Genomic DNA, 22,833 nt, shown 5'->3' on the forward strand with positions numbered 1-22,833 from the left:
AAAATTGAGGCAAGAAAACCCCATTCTAAGTAGAAAATGCTTAAAGAATATATAAATTCAAATAAATCAAATTGATTTTCACCTTGTCGAGAGTAAGTAAAATAATATTAAATTCACTCATTAGAGAATTAGATACAGATATTGACTTCCTAATACTGAAAATGCAACATTTTGAAAAAGTCAATTGGAGATTATTTTCAAAAATTGAATTTTTTATGTTGGATTATCCACACTGTTTTAAAGATTTATTTATTTCGATTGGAAAGCAGATATACATAGAGGAAGAGAGACAGAGATGAAGATCTTCCATACGATGATTCTCTCTCCAAGCAGCTGCTATGGTTGGAGCTGAGCTGATCCGAAGCCAGGAATCCGGAGTCTCTTCTGGATCTCCCACATGGTGCAGGGTCCCAAGGCTTTGGGCTTTACTGCTTTTTTTCTTTTTTTCCTTTACTGCTTTCCCAGGCTACAAGCAGGGAGCTGGATGGGAAGTGGAGCTGCCGGGATTAGAACCAGCAACCATATGGGATCCCAGTACTTGCAAGGTGAGGACTTTAGCTGCTAGGCTACTGCCCCGGGCCTCACACGTCTTAATGCAATGAATGATGTTCCACATGCCAACACACACATTCAACCTACATTTTCCCCATAGGATAGAATCACATTTTCCCTGTTCTTTGCCACTGCTAATGCATATTTAAGGTATGACATTCAGGAGAGTTTATTTGTAATAGTTTAAATGTAATAAAATAATAGTCCATGAAATGAGCTCTATAAATTATGATATTTTTGCTACAGCCTTCTTTTCGGAATTTGTAATACTTTTGAGGTTCAACTACAAGAACACGTAAATAAACATAGTGAGTCACACATTCTTGAAAAAGGAGCCAAAAGAATGTAAGACAATCTTTGCATACCACACAGCTGACAGTTGACTAATGCCCAGGAATTACAAAGAGCTTCAGAAACTCAATGTCAGCAAATCAAACAACCCTTCCAGGAAGCAGATGAAGGCAATGAGCAGGTGAGTTTCAAATGAACAAATTCAGATGGATAATACACATATGCAAAATACTCAGGCTTTCTAGCTGTCAGAAAGTCACAAAAAAAAGGCATGTTGAGGTCCCATCTAAGACTGGCCTACGTGTGAAAATCTACCGATACCACCTACTGATGTGGATGTGGGGAGAAAAATACACTGCTTCACTACTTGTAGCAATGTAGGCTATTGTCAGCCTGAATTCTGTTTGCCTGATAATGCTGAAAAAGAGATCTTTAGGCCAGATGGATGATACTTGCAGGCATAACATTTCAGCATCAGAATGCCATACACATTTGTTTTTCTATTTGCTTCTTTTAAGGATTTTTTAAAATTTAATTATTTTCATTTACAGGTAACATATCTACATTTTAATGGATGAACAGTAAATTTAACTATATAAAGATATAATAGGAGATAGACAAGGATCGCATATCAAGTGATAAAGGATCTCATAACCAGGAGATGAACATGAAGAACAGATTCTGAGGTAGAACTTTAGTTGGAAGACAATGAAAACTGTGCAGAAGTCAAACAGGGGAGTTACCCACAGGGACAATCGCAGACGTAGCTCACTACTGTTCTGTTTCTTGGTTTTTAATTGTAAAATAAATGAATAAAACAAATATATTGAAAAACTCTTTCGGCCTTGCAGCTTATCCCTGGGATGATGTCTTTGTCGATTCTGAGTGTGAAGTCTTCTGCATCCAGCAGTTCGTGAACACGTGCACAGAATTTGCCAAGCGAACATGTATTTTCTGATTGTGTATAATTCATTAAGTCAGGCAATCATGCTGCATGGTAAGATTCAAAGTGGGTAAAATTCAATCACACTTATCCTTAGAAGAAATCGTTTCAGTTGGGTAATAAGTGCTCACAATAAGCAGTTTTCTATGATTACCAAAAAGTGACTGGGAAAATATGCTTATTAGAGCAACCTCTGTGAAACACTTGCATAAATTGCCCTTTGCTTTTCATCAGTAACATAGCGTTGCACACTTTTAAGGTGATTGTAGCTCCTTCGGTTGGTCACGAGTTGAATCCAAGCACAACATGGACCCAAAGTGGCAGTGTGAGAGTTTTGCCAAGAAATTGGGTAGCACAATTCTGAAGTGTCCCTTTCCTATGAAAATGCTCTAAAACATTTTGAGGTTGGTACAATGTTAATTTTCAGTAGAAAAATCCCTTGTTAGTCATTTTTTCACACCTATTATTTGGCATATTATGTTGCTATAACAAAATATCTGACATTGGGTAATATATAAAAATGATAATTTTTATCAGAATTTGAGGATTAGGAAGTGGAAGGTCAAAGATAACAGCAGGTGGGATGTCGGCTGAGGTGTCAGTCTGTACTTCCAAGTTGATGCCTTGTTGTCATGTACTCTGCCATGTAAGGGCAGAACAAACAGGCTCTGCTGATTCCATCCAGCCCCTTTGAAGTCACTTACCTCACGTCCTGCCTTCTAGGAGTTTCACATTGAGATTAAATGTTAACAGAAATTTTTGCACCCAAACCATAGCAAAGCTACAAACCCTAAATACAAAACTAAAGTATTTAGAAACAGTGCTTTGTCCTAGTAGCTAAATCCTCCCCATGTATTTGCAGACATCCCATATGGACACAGGTCTGTGTCCCTGCTGTTGCACTTCCCATCCAGCTCCCTCTTTGCAGCCTGGGAAACCAGATGGCCCAATGCCTTGAGACCCTGAACCCTCATGGGAGATCCAGAGGAACCCCTGAGCTCTTTGCATGGTATCGGCTCAGCTCTGGCCATACTGGCCGCTTGAGGAATGAATGTCCATCTCTCTGTATATCTGTCTTTCAAGTAAATATATATAAGTCTTTAAAAAGAAGCATTTTAAAAGTGGGTTGAAAACAGGAAGAGAACAAATTGAGGGGAAAATCATACTGATATTACTTGACATAGGTTAGATTTCAGAAATTGAAAAATAAACAGAAGTGAGTATGCAAATTACTATGAGAAGTCAGAAAGACAATTAAAACAGAAAAAACGAAACTTGTTACTTGAAATACAGTAACCATTATTAAAGAGAGCTTTTTATTTTCACAGTGCTTTCCTCTTTTTCTTCCCTCAATTTGCTACCCATTCTGTATATTAACATCACATTTAACTTAACCAAGAAATTAACAAAATCATAAGATACTCATTTGCAGGGACAGCAGAAACTGAATGATCTCTTTACATGCTTGAAACTGTTAGTTCCTGGAATACATTAGGTTTTTCAATTTAATGTTTTCTTGGCTATCAACTCAACACAAACAAAGATCTGCCTTGCAATTGAAGTTTCCCCCAGTGAGTATGTGTGTTAGCCCAAGCTCTAAGAGAGCAAGCTATGAGGAAAATAGCACAGAGCCAAAGGAGACAGGGAGAGCTGTCCAAGTGAGATTCAGTTTCAACCCTGAAGAGTTGAAAAGGGGAAAGGAATGAAGCTTGTTTTATGCTTTAGCCTGAAGTTAGAAAGGATAATTCTGCTACATTATTTGAGATCCAAATTTCCTGATTCTCCCAGGAACATGACTGCCTTTGATTTTCTTTCATACTCATGAGTAGATGTAACATCCATTAACCTTCAGCAACTATTCAGATCACACAGCTGAGATGCTCCATAAATTTTGCTTGCTGTGGTAAGGGTCTTGGATACTCGGAGGCACATTATTCCATTCCCACACTGTCCATTGTTTGTACCTCTCCACACACATATGGGGCAGGCTCCTCTTTGCTTCTCCTGGGACTCTCGTTCTCATGGGAATTTTAAATCTGTGAAAGGGTATACTCAATGGATAATCAGAGTTTATACATCCTCTTACTTGATTCTAAGATAGTACTTCTATTTCCTAAATATCAGCACAGTTTTCTCTGTTGCTATGGAAATTAATTGTCTTACTTTACTGGTCCCTAGGAACAAGAGTTTCAGGGATTGATACCAACCACAATTTGTACCATGAACATGCTCAGAGTGTTGCTTGTCATGGGGGGTACCTCTCAAAGACACAGCACTTCTTTCATCAGAATCGATTACTTCTTGTTATATTAGTCAACAATTCCTGATAGGCTCTTGTATCACTTAATGATATGTTTCTGAATAATTTTCATTATTTTAACGTCATAAAATCCATTTGGAATGAACTTGTTTTTTCATAAACAAGAAGTAAATGAAATGATACCTATCAAAGAGATTAACATGGTTTGGCACAAGTAGGACCAAGTAGCAACTGAATTTTTATATAATCCTTACTGAATAATATAATCTATGTGCCATGTAATTAACATTTTACTTAGTGTTGTATAGAAGCATCAGATATTAATTTAACACAACACGAGAAGCAATTTCTGTCATGCACAGAACTAAGTATGGGCATGAATAAGATGTGACTTTTTAAAAGATATTTGGAGTTGAACATTGCAATCCGATTTCCCTAAATTAAACCCAGTCAATAACGACTACAGTGGCTCATTCCTTATAAGAATATTTTAGACCTTATCATTGAACAAAATGTTGGCGTAGCCTTGAACATAAATAGAGCAATATTTATATAAGAATACTGTTTCATAGGAAATTACTCATATAGGCATGATCAGACATTTTTCATGTTGTTCTATTAGTCTGGTAAATAGCACAATTTTAAATACTTCTTAATAGGCTTGCAAATATACTAATCACCCATGCCTTCAATTTGCATCTGTATAGTATTCTCATATTGGATATTTAGTAAATAGGCACACATTATTCTGACACTTTCTCTATAATTCTAAATTACTTCATTAGCTTTCATGATTATTAAAACTTTCCACTATATCACCTTTGTGATTTACACTGTCATATTTATTAGCAGAAGTATCCTCATCCTGTTATGGGAATAGAAGAGAAAGATTTCATGGATGCCCTGTGTTGAACAAATCCAAAGTGGAAGAGACACATATTCCATGTCTGCTGGCTTGGGACCTGAAATTCACAATGAATGATCAGTGGTGAATTAATGACTCCAAAAGGCCTCACTAATAACTCAAACCTTCCACCAGCATTGGAAATACTAAGTTACAAGAATTCATTTTCAAGAATTATATATGGCTTATGCTGTTACTTAAATGACGTGAATTACTGGAAAACTATGATGGGGAAATGCTAAGATGAGGCAGAAACAATGCATCCTATCATGTGCAAACTTAGAATGGTGACTATAGATGAGCTGCTTTGACTGGGAAAGTTAGTGAGTGAATATCTATTAGGTATTACAGGATAATCAGTGGCGCATTCTACATGCTTCCCATACAGACACCATATGACAAAAAAGCTACATCTCTCAGGTTCTCTTGAAACTGACTTCAGAGTGAAATGAGCTTCTACAAATGTAATATATTCATTCAAGTTTCAGAAAATGTAAGCAGTGGGAATTATTATGTATTATTTTACTGTAAAAGTGATATGAAGGATCAAGGAGCTGTTTTATCTGCTCAAGACAGCCCATTTGACACATCAGTAAGATAAGCCTGGGTGGGTGGGAGGTGCCAGCTTGGTGTTGGTGTAGCACTTTCCTCATTGTGAGTGTTAACAGTATTTCTTAATCCCTGACTTCTCTTCTAGCGGAGGTATTTAAAGTTCTAATTCTAGAATTGAATTCTCTTCTGCTCAGAAACATTAAATGTGTGTTCTCTCTACTCCTGGTTCAAAATGGAATCAGTTAGGTGCTTTAGTAATTGCTCCTTCCATTGCTGTCTACACGATAGTCATGCCACAAAGACATAGCTACTGCAGGTTTGTGTTCCACCGTAAGGCTTTGAATCCCCAACACTATGGGATAAATGTGTCATGTTTCCTCATAAGTAGCATGTGTCAAGTATTCCACTAGTGACCCAGAGGTTATTAATAACCAAAACAATGGTGGAAAGCCAAAATAATATCCCAATGGTGCAATATGAGTTTAAGTATGAATAGAGCCTAGATCAGGAACAGGCTGTGCAGAAAATCGAAGCACCCATGCAAGCAGCCGTGGCTTTGAGTAAGATTAAAATATTTGTTTACAAAGTTGTAGGATGAAGAAAACAGTGTGAAAATGCTGTATGGGGAATCACGATTTAGAACAGTATGTTCCTTAGAAAGAGCTTGTCACATTCAGAGGAGGTTTGTATACCTTTGGCAAATACAACTTTTATCCTGGTATGCCAGAGAGAGGCCTCGACAGGCCTGTGCTCAGAGTAAGAGGTATGATTAAATTAAATAACTCTGTGTACAGGATAAAATGGTGTAAAACAGTCATCAAGATCATGAAAAGGAGAAAGAATCACTAACAGATCCCAACTCTAGGAAAGTACATGAAAATATTATCCTCATAAGAACATCTCAGAGCAAGGAGATGTTACTGGAACGAATTTCTGTTCAGCTTTACCTTGACTAAAGATCAACACTGGGTGAAATTATCTGATGTATTTTATCCTGATACTATTACTGGATAATTTAGAAAAATAAGAGTGTAACATAGCGCCCCCTTGTGACTTTGAACCAATTAGAACTGCCACTCTTAGAGGCAAGTAATGTGGTTCAGAGGGTTAAGCCCTATGGCATTTATCAGAATGCTTGAGATTCAATTCCCACTTTAGTTTTTGCTAATTTGTGTCCCAGGAGCCAAAATTAGATGACCATATTATTTGGATTTCTTCCACTGATGTGAAAGAACAAATTAGAGTTCCTGACTTTGACTTGAACCAACTCAGGTTGTTTTGTAGATTTTGAGAGAGATTAATGGATGGCTTTCACATAACTAAATGAGTAAACTCAACATTCACACACACACACACACCAATGATAGTTCCATTTTATGTCACTGTTTATATACTATATTTGCTGCATGATTATTTTTCAGATAAACACAGGAAAAGTAGATTTAAACATGGGTTGATAAAAAGTTTAGCATCCATATACTATGTGAATTAATTAATGATGGCACATTGCTAAAGACTTATCTAGGAATGATAAGAAGCACATTGTTCTTGTGTATCTTGTGTTCCAGGGCTTGGCTCTCTCTTCTGACTACATCACATGGGAGAATAGATCAGAGGGGTCTCAGGAAAGTAGAAATGGGGAAAAAAATTACCCATGGAAGGAGTGAGAATGAAGAATACCGTTGAACATACTCATTGGACTGACTGTTCCATAGAATTACCAGTTTTGAGAGTACTTATTAGGTACCAAAAATATGCTCTGGACACAATCTCCTAAGACCAGTGATCAGCACATGGAAATATGACACCAAGATTGTCAATGACTGAGTCAGACAGAAATAACCTTTACAAATGCTCACTGTAGTAAAGAGTTATAACCTGTCTCGGGCATTTGGCTATAGTAATATAAGACATGCATGGTCAAAAAACTGCTGGCCTGTGAGAGCAATGAAACACCTTATTGTTGATGGAACTGAGGCTCCATGGAGTTCCAAGTATGGGGTATTCACCTTCTAAATGCATTATGCACTTTATACAAACAAGCATCCTGCCATGTTGATACGCTGTGGGTAGGGAACTTGGGTTCAGAAAATAATAGGGATTTAAGAGGGATTATATTCATTGCCATTCTTAGACAATTTCTTGGTGACTTTGATTTCCAGGCTTTGTTGGTTTAGAATTCTTTCCCTAATGGTTTATCTTAATACAAAGCAGGTATTTATATTCTCCCTAGATTTAAAAATATACCTGCTACCAGTTTGCTTTATGCTCATTATGTGTTTAGGATAATAAGCAAACAGACGAGATTCATATATAGAGAAATCAATTATTCCTGCCAGTTCTGGTATTTGTGAGAATATAGTGCTGCTTCCGTAGTATAGGTGTAGGAAAAATAAGTTAATCAGTCATCTGTGTGATTCGTGATACTTGTATGCACAACTCTTAAAACTATAAGCTTTGTGACTTGACTCCACCGTAGCAAGCAGGAATCAAACTTGCTTACTATTTCAAAAGTGTCCTAGTCAACCAATAAGGAAAGACACATACATGAGGTAAATACCAGAAAGAATCTGGTGGGGTAATGATAAGTTTGTGTTGAGTATTCATTATTATGTTGGTATCAACTGCAGCAAGGTATAACAGAGCTAAACACTGCTCTTAAATTCTTTTCTGGTAAGCTTTGACAAGTCAGAAATCCTACAGAAATTGTGTATAGATGAAGAGAGCTAAACGTTGGTTAGCAAGTGCAACTGAGTTGTACAGGGAAAGGATTATAACACATACTAATGCCCAAATATGAAAGATGTACTTATGCACCAGCTGTTATGAATATTAGTCATCAACAATTCACACCTATTTGCTCTGCTGCTTGCAACATTTCCCAAGACTAAATGAATTCCCAAGACTAAATGATTTGCTGCATGGGACCTCCATCTGGCCTCCTGCAGCAGGACTTTACTGAAGATTAAATCTATAGTATACTTTCCCCCATACTTCACTTTGGGAAGAGAATATACATCCCAAAGATCAAGTCTGCTTTATAATGCTCTTTCCTGACAGTTGTCTCACTATAAACACATCAATTAGAATCACTATGTTAAACCTCACTTTTACAGAAACTAGCCAATAAACTCTCCTGAAACAAATCAACATATTAGGAAACTAAATGAGAGCCTATAAGAGTAGGGAACCAAAGGCAGGCATTCAGGAAAGAAACTCCCTTGGCTTGACAATTATTCATGAATCTTCTTTTCACAGTTTAGCATCAGTGTAATTCATACTACAAATATGTACACCATTCCTGATGAAATATTTGAACTCCAACATAGAAATATAATACTTTAAAGATGACAAATACCTTGATGGTAAGAAATATTTTATTCATCGAAATGCAATTGTTGAGTATCTTCAGTTATTGCCTGGTCTCCAGCTGCCATCAGACGTAACAATTTCTCTGGGTTTCTGAATTGGAAGTCTCTGGTTCAAAACCGACCCAAAATTCTGCTCTCACAAGAGTTCTATTTCTCAGAGCATGTGCCCAGCTCTTTCCCATGCATCCTAAATAAATTATAATAATATAAGGAAAACATTTGATATGAATATGTTCTTTAAACAAGAAAATTTACAGTTGAATTTAGGAACTTTTGTCAAGTTGGGTGACCTGCACTATCCAGTTTATCCATTAAAAATGGAAGTGAATATTGCTGTAAGTGTACTTTTCACATACAGATGTGCATAAGATTCTTCATCAGTTAATTTCAAGTAAAGAAGTTTGTCCTCAATTATCTGCATGGTCCTTTCCAAATCAATTGAAAGGTCTTAAGGATAAATTTGATGCTTTGCTGAGGAAGAAAAATTTGTATCTCTAAATGCAGCCTTAGTTCAAGCCAAAGGTACTAGCCTAGTGTGTAGCACTACAGCTGTTACACATGCCCATGCTGATAGTCTATCTATGCAGAACAGAATATACAATATACATACACACATATGTGTGTAAGTATATATGTACATATATATACACATACACATGTGTGTATTTAGTTATACCAATATATATATATACTCGTTGTGTTTCTCCTAAATTTATATGACTGGTTCTGATTCTGTGAAGAAACTTGACTTCTACAAAATTTACTTTTTTAAATAATAATCTGGCTTCAAAGCTGCTGACATGACAGCACATAATAGATGATAACTTTTAGAACACATCCATATAAACTCGTCTGATCATCTGATTTGGTCAAATCATAGGACAGGCAAGCTGATCTCAGTATTCGAACATGTGGGTCCTAGCAAAATGAGTGCATCTATTACATAAAATAAGAAACATTGGGGCCTGGCACTGTGGTCCAGCAGCTAAAGCCCTTGCCTTGAACGTGCCGAGATCCCATACATGCCGGGATCCCATATGGGTGCTAGTTCTAATCCCGGCAGCCCCACTTCCCATCCAGCTCCCTGCTTGTGGCCTGGGAAAGCAGTCGAGGATGGCCCAAGGCCTTAGGAGCCGGCACCCATGTGGGATACCGGGAAGAAGCTCCTGGATCCTGGCTTCGGATCAGCTCAGCTACGGCCTTTGAGGTCACTTGGGGAGTGAATCATCAGACGAAAGATCCTCCTCTCTGTCTTTCCTCTTCTCTATATATCTGACTTTGTAATAAAAATAAATAAATCTTCAAAAAAATAAGAAGCACTGTATCTGTTTTACTCATGTTTAATAATTATCTTTATAGCTATCTGCTTTTAGAAAGACTGAATGCATTATGCATTTTGAATTGGTTTTACTCCACATGGCCAGTGTCCATATTTGTGTTTGACACAGAAGAGTTACTTACCTACTAATCTCAACTCAATATTTGTTACATAGTGCAATCAAATGAAATCTGCTAGGTTTGGCATTTTCTGAGTGTGACTGGATGCTTACTCTTTAACACAATGAATTAGTTGCACGCTGTACAAAATGCTCGTCTAGCCAGCTATTATTCAACATGGCTTTTGGCATTTAGGAATTTTAGCATGCAGTCCCTGCAGTGTAAAAATCCTGTTTGACTAAGGCCCTTTGTACAAGGCATTCTAATTTTATAAATTTTCCATTTTATTTAAATCAAATAAAATGTATACAATCATACGTGGGAAAATGGTGGTCCATTTTCAACACCTAATCAAAAATTACTATTTACTGACTTGCAGGTATAGGAAAACTCATAAATTGAATAGGATATTATAAAGTAGTCAATACACAAAAGAAAATTAATTACAGAGAAGGAAGATAAGTTTTTAACTTAGGCAATACCTGAGAAGGCAGCATATCCCATAGTGCTCAGCCAGACAGGAACTAAGGAAGAGACCTATATTCTATGATATGAACTGCTTGCTGTGGCTCCGAGCTTTGGTGTAACCAGTGAAAGTCACCACTCGCGACACCAGCATTCTTTGTGAGTGCCAGTTCAAATCCTGGTTGCTCTATTTCTTTTTTTTTTTGTTTTTACTTTTTGACTTTTTTTCCCACATTTTATTATTATTGCTATCATTTTATGGTACAGTTCCATATTCCCTTATCCCCTCCCCAATTCCCTCCACCCCCAAGTTCCTTTATATCATTACTAACATATAGTTCTTCATACTCAGTCATATGTTCATCATTGCGGGCATGGACAATGGCAGAGAGTCCAGAATCCTATTGTGAAAATATAATATAAACAGTTTCACTGTAAGTCAATCTTTGTCTGGAAACAGAAATGCATTCCACACTGCATCCTCACATCTGGATGTTAGACTCCATTACATAACTACTGTACATTCCCTTAAATGAAAAGTCATGATACAACATCAACAATAGAAAGAAAAATAGAAATTTACAATGCCATGAAGTTAAATGACCTGTTACTACATATGACAGTCTCCATTACACAACTACTATACCTTCCCTTAAATGAAGAGCCACAAAACAAAATCAACATCAGGGAGAAAAAAGAAATTAACAACACCAAGAATTTAAACAACATGCTATTAAATGTCTAACGTGCAGCTGAAGAAGTGAAAATCAAGAGCCTTCATGAAGAAAATTATGCCACTGTATGATCTACACGTCATTGAATGATTTAAGCAGAAGAAAGTGTTTTGAAGAGATGAAACCAACAAAACCCATGTGATAGAATTTCTTGTTGGAGTGTGTCTCCTCCAGACAATTAACAGATGGGTTTTGTTTTCTAATCCAGTCTACTAATCTATGATGTTTGATTGAGCTTAAGCAATTTACGTTCAGAGTTAAATATACATAGGTGGTACTTTGGTCCTGTCATTTTAGGAATGGGTTGTTCATTGATTTAGTCTTCTGTTGTCCTTTTGCTGGGATGTTCTTCCCGTTTGCCTTTGGTTTTGGTAGGTGCTATTCCTCTTCTCTGTCAAAGGAACATCTTGAAGTAGCATTTGTAGAGCAGGTTTGGAAGAGGCAAATTCTTTTAGCTTTTCTTTACTGGGGAAGAATTTTATTTCATTTTCAAAGATGAAAGAAAGCTTTGCTGGGTATGTTATCCTAGGCTGACAATTTTTTTCTTTTAGAATCTGGAATATGTCACTCCATTCTCTTCTTGCCTGTAGAGTTTCCTGTGAGAGATCTCCTGTGAGCTTAATTGGCATTCCTTTATGTGTCAATTGATGTTTTTCACATGCACATTTAAGGATCTTTTCCTTATGTTCAATTGAAGAGAGTTTGAGTATCATATATCTTGGTGAAGATCGCTTTTGATCAAGCCTGTTGGGAGTTCTGTGTCCCTCCTGGATGTTGTTTCCCAATTCCTTCTCCAGATTAGGAAAATTTTCCTTGATTATTTCATTAAATACATTTGCAAACTCAGCTTCTCTTTCTGCACCTTCCGGGACTCCCATAACTCTTATATTTGGCCTCTTAATAGGGTCTTTCAATTCTTGAATACTTTTTTTTGCCTGATCCAGCTCTGCTTCCAGCTTTTTGTTTGCTTCCCCCTGGTGACAGGAGATATCTTCCAATTCTGAGATTTTTTCTTCTGCTTGCTTCATTCCATTTTGGAGACTCTCTACTGTACTTGTAATTTGCTCTACTGTGTTCTTAATTTCTGATATACCAGCCTTGATTTGCTTTACTGCTTCCTTAAATTCCTTGAACTCTTGCATGAGCTTCTCATTTTTGACCAGAATCTTCAAAATGAGTCTTATGGATTCTGTGTCCCCCATTTTCTCAATGTCTTCCTCAGTTAACTCTGAGGTTGGCATAGGGTTTTGCTTCTTTGCAGGGGAGTTTTCAGTAGTATTCATTGTGCCTTTGTCTCTTCTTTTGCTCTTGATCATTGTACTTCTGGTTACCTGAGTCTTCTTCTTGGGGGCAGGTTTCTAAGCTGTGTCACCACCAGTCTACAATGCGATTTTACTTATTGCAGTTGGCACACAACCTTTTGCATGCAGCCACTTGTGCCACAACCTCCAGAAAGTTCCAGGTCTGGGTTCTTGTGTCAGATATCCACCATGGTCTCCATAGCCCCAGCTCTTGGCTCACCACTCTCCACCTCCTGTGATACTGTGCTGAGGCTGCACTGTTGTCTCTGCAACCTTTCTCCCACTTCCAGTTGGAGTGGGTTCCAGACTTAGAGAGACACCAGGTGTCCTATCTAGTTAGGTTCTTGGTGGCACTGATCTTGTTGGAACCTGTTGGATGTTAGGTCTGGGTGCCACACGGACCTATTTTGACCGGTACAATGCCACAGCCGGTATTATTTTCCTGTGGGACTCAGCAAGCTCTTGCGAGCTCAGCACATGCGCAGTTCTCTGTTGTCCCCTGCAGTCCCAAAGCTATTGCCATGGTGCGCAAAATGGCACCTGACGTGCTACAACAACAGTTCTTGATCTGCTGGCCATCAGATCCCAGGGCTACCCAGACCTGCCCTGGATGGAACCCGTAGAATGCCACGTCGTTGCAGTTCACCGAGTCAGAAATGAGTTCACTGCCCGCTCAGAGCATGCTCAGTCCTTTCCCTTGCCTTTCCTTCTTACACAAAATGGCGCCCAATTCAGCTCTAGGGGCTGACTGGGCTAAGAAATTCACTCTGTTCTCGCACTGCCTGAGATTTACTGCTCTATCTCTGCTCCTGGTCAAATCAAATGGACCAGCAGGACGGACAGTACTTTGTCTGGTTTCACCTCCCAAGCTCCCAGTAAAGTCCCTTCCCACCTGGTTGCTGGTGGAGTTCCGTCTGCTGGTGGACTTCAGATCACCGTGCTGGAGTATCAGTCACTGCAACACCACAGTGCTGTGTCCGCTGCTTTCCTGTGTCTGTCAGTCTCCAGGTATCCCTCTGCTGTTGTTCTGTCCTCTCCTATTTCCTGAAATATGTCCTCTCTGCTTCATCCTGATTAAATGTTTCTCCATCTGATTAAACGTGTCCTTACCCTATTCTGCCATCTTGATTCTCCTCCATTTCTGATCCACTTCCCCGCTGCTGTGCGTGAGAAAGCAGTCAAAGATGACCCAAATAACCTTGCTGGGCTCCTGAAGCCAAGTGGGAGCTCTGAATTCTGTCTTCAGACTGGCCTAGCTCTGACCACTGAGGCTGTCTGAGGAGTGAGCCAGTGGATAGAAAACTTCTCTCTCAGTTTTTTTTTTTTTCTTTTCCTCTTCTCTCTTCTGCCTTTCATGCAAAAATAAATGAATCTTAAAAAAAAAAACAAAAAAAACAAAAAAAAAAACACTGCTCGCTGCAACTGCTGCAGTCATGCCTTCTCAGCAGACACGAATTCTGGCAAAACTAGTAATGAAATTGCACTTACACTGTATTTCCTTTGTCTGAGTGCACATCTTGAGTGGGTAAGTGTGAGGATATTATACATATAGAATCACTGTCATTTAGTGCTCTGGTTTAATATATTTTGCTTAGATTTGGAAAATCTTATATTTAAAATGCGTTAAGGATGCTAGTGTTAATCCCATTGATCATGAAACTGCAGGCATGTGGTTCTATTTGACAGAATGTCAGCTGTCAGATAATTTTCTATGTTATTGTAACACAATCAGAATAATGAATCATTAGCATCCATGACTGAAGTACAGAAAGGAGAATGAAAATGGCTGCAGAGTCCTGGCTTTATTCCCAGCTCAGTCAATATCTATTACTAATAAATAATCTTACCTGTCTATTTCACGTTCCCCATATATAAATCAGAAATGCTAAAAGTTACCCTAATAAGCCCTAAAAGCAAGTTGTAAAGATTAAGAATGTAATGGTGGTAAACAAGTGCTTAATCATACGTTATATTGTAAGAGCTATAATTATATGGTTAATACTTAGGTAAATAAAATAGGATCATATTAAATTATATTTACTTTTAAAATAACTGAGCAAATAAAAATATTAATGTAAAACCCACACATAATTGATTGCTCTTTTTTTTTGCATATTTCCAAGTTGCATATAAAAGGAATAATGTTACAAAAGTCAATGGATTTCACCTACTAATGCAAAAGTGAAAAGGAGAATAAATTTATCATTTGGAAGTTTGAGGCTATTACCTATGGTTAGAAAATTATTATTATTCTACCTAAGCCAAAATAAAATGATTAATTTAGTGCTTTAGTGTACAGGATCAATGCTTTTTGACTTGAAACTATCTACCAGCAGTCTTGTATCAATGCTATTACTCTGAGAATGATGTTTCCTCATTTCCACAGCATTTAAAAAGATTGTAAAGAAAATATTTGAAAAGGGAATTGTGAGAAATGCTGCACTGCTTGGATATAATTGTTTAGATAAAAAAGGCTTGTAAGACTAAAAGTTTGCAAGAAAATCCAAGTAAACAACAAAAAAGCAATGGTGAACTAGTTTTATGCTTAGGATAATTCCTATGCAACTATAAATTGTTAACTTAAATGCTACAGAAATGCTTAAATATTTTATTATATGAAAATATAAACCATAATGTAAAATATTCCAAATGTATTGATCTCTTTTCTTGAAAATATTGGAAATCTATTGTACTTTATGGGAAAATAGTTTTAGGTTTCATATGACTTGATACTCAAAGTATTAAGAACATCTTAATATAAATGCATTTAGAGGAATAAATTGTGAACTGATTCAATATAAGGCTAAAATTATGTCATGGTTTATTTATTGAAAGAATTATATTTTACGGGCCTGGCACAATGGTTCATTTAGCTTATCCTTGCTTTGCAAGTGCAAGAACCCTTTAGGGGTGCTGTTTATAGCCTAGGAAAGTAGCAGAGGATAGCCCAACTCCTGGAGACCCTGATCCCATGTAGGAAACCAGAAAGAAACTTCTGACTCCTGGATTCTTATCAGATCAGCTCCAGGGGTTGCAACCACTCGGGGATGCAAATTCTTTCCATCTTTTCCAGGGGATGGAAGTGCTTCTCTTTTACATTTGATAGTGTAAGAATTAAAAATGTAAAATTAGTAGTTAGTAAATAGCAAAACAACTATGAGAAAAAGAGGTTGGTTTTACTTCTTACACATCCTTGGATTTCTCAGTTTTATTTTGACTGCTCATTTCTTAAAATCTTGAAAATCCAGTTACTAACTCTATGTCAGCAAAAAAATTGAACATTGCTTTTTAATTTCATTTTAAGAATGAATTCACATATTTTCAATCAAAACTGTCTTTATTATTCCCTTCCTCTGAGATGTTTTAAATGTCTCCCATGTTTGTACTTCCAAAAACATGAAGAGCTTTCTAAAATCACAATTATAACTAATGATAATGAAAACAGTGATGTTTTGTCTTTAACATTTTATTGCTCATTTAATAAAAATTATTTCAAAATATATACATTGATCTGCTGCATTTCAAGTTTTTATGTCATAACTAGATTCTACACATTTTTGTAGGAGTTTGATTTAAAACAGCTTTGAGGACTTACTTTGGGCTTCTCTGCAATTTGTTCTAAAATATATTTTATCTCTACAGTGATATTTAAATTGATTTCTTCAGCATTATTTTGTCCATTATTTATTTAAAGAATATAAATGCTAATAGTTACATTTCCTGAAAAATATAGGTTTACCATATTCAACAATTTTACAAAGAACACTTAAATCCCTGGATTTAATAATATTTGGCTAAATATGTAAATAAGTTTCTATTTCTAGCATTAAAATCTGCTTGATCATTTCTTTAGATATTCTCTCTGATACCCATGATATATATAAAAACAAAATTGTAAAGAAAACCCGTCTCACATGTAGCCACTCTACTGGTTCTTGAATAAGAACATATTTCTTAAAATGTCTACTTAAATATACATATATATGTTTTTATTATGACATATAATATATGTTAAACTTCTTTTTAATTCTGTTTTCTTCAAACCTTATGTCATGTCTTTGTACTGAGCAACAAGTCAAGACTTTTATAAGAAGAAAATATACCTTTCATTATCACTTTTCAGATATGCTGTTATTTTAAGAAACAACAGATTTCACCCTTCCCTATTCTATAAATAAATTGTGCTTTTAAAAAATGCTGTGATTTTATTTACAGGCAGGGAGAAAAAGAGCTTCGACCTGCTAGGTCCTTCCCTAAAAGCCTGCAAACAGCCAGGCTGGGCCAGACTGAAGCCAAGAAATGAAAACAACCCAGATTCCCCATGCAGGTGTCATGCATGCAAGTGCTTGAGTCATCTGCTGCCTTTAAGAGGAAGATGGATTGGAAACAGACGAGGAAGAAGTGTAAATAGATACAACATCATGGAATATAAATATCTCAACTGCGTTCCAAATACCTACCCAACTGTTATTCTTTAGAAAAAAAATATGGCACTAAGCAATGCTTGACTTAGGAAAACACTTTTATGCTGTGTTAGATCAACCAGAAATTAAGCATTATTTATACAATGTTTTAATTCAAATATAAAAAGGAAATTAAACCCACAATATTCACTGTAAAAACCAACTAGCATAGTTGATAATGACAGTGCAGAACAGTATCCCCTGAGTAAAAAACACAAACTAAAAATGTTTTGTCCAAATCCCAACTTTACATCTATTTTGAATATTAATGCAAACTGACAATTAAGAATCCTAGTATCAGTTTCTTTCTCTCCCTCTCTCTCTCAGTACGTCTCCCCCAATCTGGTAAACAGAAAGAAATAGAGAAAAATATTTCAAATATGCATTCACTCCTGAAATGCAACAGGTTGCGCTCTTCCAGCCCAAACCCACTAGCTGATAGCTCAAGGCAGGTCTTTCAGGTAGGCAGAAGGGCCCCAATTTAAGTCCAGTGAACACTAAGAGTAAGCTGGAATTGACTGCTGGGCCAGGGTTTGACAGTGCAGTGTTTGTAAGAGGCATCTCCCAAAAAAGGTGGCAGGAACCCAAAGTACTTGGACAATCACTTGCTGACTCCCAGCCTAGTTATTTGCAGAAATACAGGTAGCAGAAGCAAAGTGAGACTCAATCGCAGGTAACAGATATGAGATGTGATCTTGTTGCCCCACATCCTTGTCAGCAGCTGGAACTGTAAGGGTTATTATTGCTTGGCTTTCTTATTTTAGACATTCTAACAGTTGAGTAGAAATATCTCATTCCTCTATATTGCAAATCCCAAAGAAAAATGAATCATCATCTATCTTTAAATTCAGGTTAAATCTATGTTATCTTTGGAAGGTAAATTTAATTCTTTGGCCTATTTAAAAAATGAGATTGTAAAAGAATACTTTGTATATTTTGATTACATAACTTTTTCACATGATATGTTTAGTATTTTTTTCCTTCAGCAGCTTCTTTTGCTTTTACTTTATAATATTGATTGATTCATTGATTGATTGATTGATTTGGAAATTCAAATTTGCACAAAAAGAGAAAAAGAGAGTTCCCAACTCCCAACTGTTGGTCAACTGCCCAGGTGGTTGCAATGACCAGCACTGGGCCAGGCCAAAGCCAAGACACAAGGCTTTATCCAGATCTCAATGCATGGGTGAAAGGGACCCAGACCCTTGGGCTGTGGTCTGCTTTTTGTTTTTTTCTAAGCATTAACAGGGAGAAGAATTGGAAGTAGAGGAAACAGAACTCAAATCAAAGCCCACATGGAATGCCTACATTCCAGGCAGCAGCTTTATCCACTATGCCACAACACTAGCCCCTATTTTTTAGTCTAGCAATAGCTTTCATTTTGAAACGTAAGAGAATGCAAATTTTATCCTGGTTTCCTAATAAAATTTTACAACTTTCCATTTTACATTTAGCTCTGTGATCTATTTTGAATTAATTTTATTTACAAAATAAAGTATGTATCTAGATTTTCTTTTTCTGCATAAAAATCTAGTGAATCAAGTGCAATTTGTAGTAAAGACTATCTTGTCTACTGAATTGTCTTTGCTGCCACAGATGCATCTGTTTGATAATATTTCATAGGCTACCTAACCTATCTCTTATCATATCAATGATAGTTTTTTTTTTTTACAAATTCTATACTAAAAGGGGTGGTACAATGACTCAATTGGCTAATCCATCCCATCCAAGTGCCAGCATCTCATATGGGTGCTGGTTTGTTTCCCACTGCGCCACTTCCCTTTAAACTTGCTGCTTGTGGCCTGAGAGAGCAGTGGAGGATGTCCCAAAACCTACACCCAAGTTGGAGACCCAGAAGAAGCCCCATGCTTCTGGCTTTGAACTAGCTCGCACTGGCCATTGTGGCTATTTGGGGAGTGAACCATTGGATGGAAGATTTTTCTCTCTGTCTCTGCTTCTCTCTATAAATCTTCCTTTCCAATAAAAATAAATCCTTTAAAAAATGTCTAGTAGTTGTTCTATGCTTTTATATAATGTAATCCATCCACAAATATCTCTATAATCTTGGTTATAACAAATTCACTCCTCTAATCCTGTACGATATTAATTTTTCATTTTAGCTATTCGTTTTTCATATTCCAATAATATTATTACTGTGCATAGGTAGTTTTAAAATACAATCTGAAGAAATGTAAATAATTTATTTTTCATTTATTCACTTTCCAGTGAGTACTATTCCTTTCCTTACGGAGATCCAAGCTTGTGGGCTGTATTGCTTTTGAATAAATGAACAATTTTTTTTTTTAACATTTAGGGCAAATCAGGTCTGAAAATGATGAGGTCCTTGTTTTTGTTTATCCGAGAAAGTCTTTATTTCCCCACAATTAGTGAAGGGAAAACCGCTGGCTATAGTATCCCAGGTTGGTGGATTTCATTTTCACACTCACCACTTCACCTGTTTCATTCTGTAGTGTCTCGGCATATACAGCTTTTGCTGAGAAGCTTGTTATAATTATTGTTCTTTATTCCTCCACAAATAATGACCTTTTTCTCTTTTTTGCCTGCAGGAATTTGCCTTTGCATTTGTTCTTTTGAGTTTTAATACATTATGCAGGTGTATTATTTTATTGATGGGAGTTAGTGCTGCTTTGGCATATATTCTGGACCAGAAGCTGCTAGAGACATAAATTTTAGAAACTTTTAACTGGCCCTGTTGTCAGTCGAGACAAGCTCATCAAGATCTTCCAGGAGGACCCACTCCACGGCTGTTCGGTCTCCAGAGGTGCTTCGCAGTGAGAATATGACGTGGGCTGGGGAGGAAACCACCCTGGGGTCAAGCAACAGGAGTTCAACCAGAGAGTCTGGGCAGGTAAGACCCTGGGGCCAGCCCAACACAGCCCTGCTGTCACTGGTGCTAATGGCCGGCACCTTCTTCATAGCCTTCCTCCTGCGCAAATGCAAGAACAACCGCTTCTTTCCTGGGGATCCGGTGAGTCATTGGGAACATCGGGGTGCCCACTGCGATCCTCATCATGGTGCTTAAACCTAGAAATTGAGTGTGCCCAGTGGATTTTCAGTGAAGTTCCTGACAAGCAGGGCTGGGTCATCAACCCCCTGGGAGAGAAAAGTCCTTTCCTGTGTAGATGAGGCTGACCAGTCTGCTGTCCGCCATCCTGGTCTTTATGCTCGTCTTCATGGAGACGCAGATCACCACGTTGATCATTTCCAAGAAGGAGCGCATGCTACAGAAGGGCTCTGGCTTCCACCTGGACCTGTTACTCATCGTGGCCATGAGTGGCATCTGTGCCCTCTTGGGCCTGCCCTGGTTGGCTGCAGCCACTGTCTGCTCCGTCACTCATGCCAGCGCACTCACTGTCATGAGCAAGGCTATGGTGCCTGGGGACAAACCCAAGATTCAGGAGGTCAAGGAGCAGCAGGTGACTGGGTTGCTGGTAGCCCTGCTTGTTATTGGGGACCTGCTCTAACAGATCCCCCTGGCTGTGCTGTTTGGAATTTTCCTGTATATGTGAGTCACCTCCCTTAATGAGATTCAGTTCTATGAGAGGCTGCACCTGCTGCTTATGCCGCCCAAGCACCACCCCGACGTCACGTCAAAAAGGTTCGGACCCTCCGGATGCACTTGTTCACAGCCCTGCAGCTGCTCTGCCTGGCCCTGCTCCAGGTAGTCATATCCACAGCTGTGTCCTTGGCCTTCCCCTTCATCCTCATCCTCACAGTGCCTCTCCGTATGGTGGTGCTCACCTGCATCTTCACTGAGCGAGAGATGAAATGTCTGGATGCTAATGAGGCAGAGCAGGTGTTTGATGAGCGGGAGGGCGTGGAGAAATACAAAGAGATGCCCATGCCTATGTAGCTGCTGCCTGGAGGGACAGAAGAAACAGAGGCTGATGGGATGCAGCCCCTAGGCCCTCCTTGTTTTTATTTAAGTGAATAATTTAAAGCCTCCCACTCTAGCCCCCCCCACTCCCATCCCCCCCACACACCCCCATCCCCCACCCCGCCTTAAGCTCGCCTTGGAAGCTTGGCTTCAGAAGTGTAAAGGCAAAGGTCGACACATCTCAAATTTCAGCTCTTTCAGAATCAAAGTCTCCATCTCGGATCTGGGCACTGGTGTAAGCATTGTCTGTGATATAAACAAAGTCCTCAATATTTGGAGAAAACATCTCCTCGTACTTGGGAGTCAACAGCAGAGCAGTTATCCCAACCAGCTGAAACTTCTTGCGGGAGACTGGCTGAACCTGTAAAAACCGATCCATAATGGCAACGAACATGCAGAGTTTCCTGCAGGAGCCGAAACTTGATGTGAACTTGCACCAGCCAGTCCATCAGTGAATTCCAGTGTATAGTTCAGTGCCTGTCACCTATTTTAAAAAGTTTATGGCCATTTTTATTGCTCCTTCTCTTCTTTCCTGGTATTTCAAATAGAGAGCTGTTAAAAGTTTTGACATTCACATGCCATTTATTGATGTAGTGTTTTCTTAACTCTTGTGTATCAATCTCACCAATTCAGTTCTCAGTCATGCTGTTTCTTTGAATGAGCTCATCAATACCATTTTTCCTTATGTTACAGTTTTTATTTCCAGCATTTCATTTGGATTCTTCTTATAATTTCTATATATTGCTTTATATTGCCCACATATTACTGCAGAATTCTACTTTTTCCTTGCGGGTACTTGAAGCATTCATGGAGGGTGTTTTTACTTTCCTGTGTGATCACGCAGGCTTCTGGTTCTGATGTTTACTTTGCTTCTGTGTGTTTTCCTTTTCTTTTTCATGCTTCATAACTTTATGTTAAAAGGTTAACATTTTGTATGCAGTAATAAGAACTAAAGTAAATAGGCTTCTAGACTGGGAATGCTAATCATAATAAAGGTTGAGCTTTCTTTCACGTTTGCTATCACTAAAGGGGAGAAACAGAATGAAAATTCTTCTATGATATAGTGTTTAAATCTTAAGAATTAGGAATGCTAAGATACATTGCAGTATGCATCTCAACTTCTGAATAAAAGATGGACTTCCAATGAAACTGTTAATTACATATTGACAATAGGATGCTGGACTTTCTGCCATTGTCTAAAACTACAATGTCAGCTTACACTTAAATTACAGATTGATGGACTTGTAACTGTTGTTAAAGGACTACGCTATTGTAATAATATAGGGAAAATCAGGGGAGGGAAGGTGGGGGGAAATCCTGAGCCTGTGGAACTGTGTCATAAAAAAATTTTAAATGAAAAGAAAATTGCTGCAGCAAAATATCATGCACTGGTTGGTTTTCCCAGTAGTGCACCACAATACCGCAGTCTAGAAGTCTGAAAGCAGAGAATAGGCTAGATTCCATCAGAGCCTCAGTCTTGAGTTGATCAATGGCTGTTCTTCACTGTGTTCCTACGGTTGTCCCTACGTGAATTTTGCTCTTTACACAAGCACAGCAGTTGTAGTGAATTGAGGTTTACTTTTTTGATATCGTTTGTCTTTAATGACCTCTTTAAAGACTCCATTCCCCAATAGGGCCTGTCTCCTAAAGACTCCATTCCCA

At 37.9% G+C, this 22,833-nt stretch overlaps 1 pseudogene; it reads left to right on the forward strand.

Moving 5' to 3' along the window:
- Positions 1-938: 938 nt before the first annotated feature.
- Positions 939-21,147, forward strand: LOC121146251 (annotated as a pseudogene).
- The last annotated feature ends 1,686 nt before the right edge of the window (positions 21,148-22,833 follow it).

The sequence above is a fragment of the Ochotona curzoniae genome, unplaced genomic scaffold (genome assembly GCF_017591425.1).
Source record: "Ochotona curzoniae isolate NIBS_2020 unplaced genomic scaffold, NIBS_Ocur_1.0 scaffold_3890, whole genome shotgun sequence".
Lineage (NCBI taxonomy): Eukaryota > Metazoa > Chordata > Mammalia > Lagomorpha > Ochotonidae > Ochotona > Ochotona curzoniae.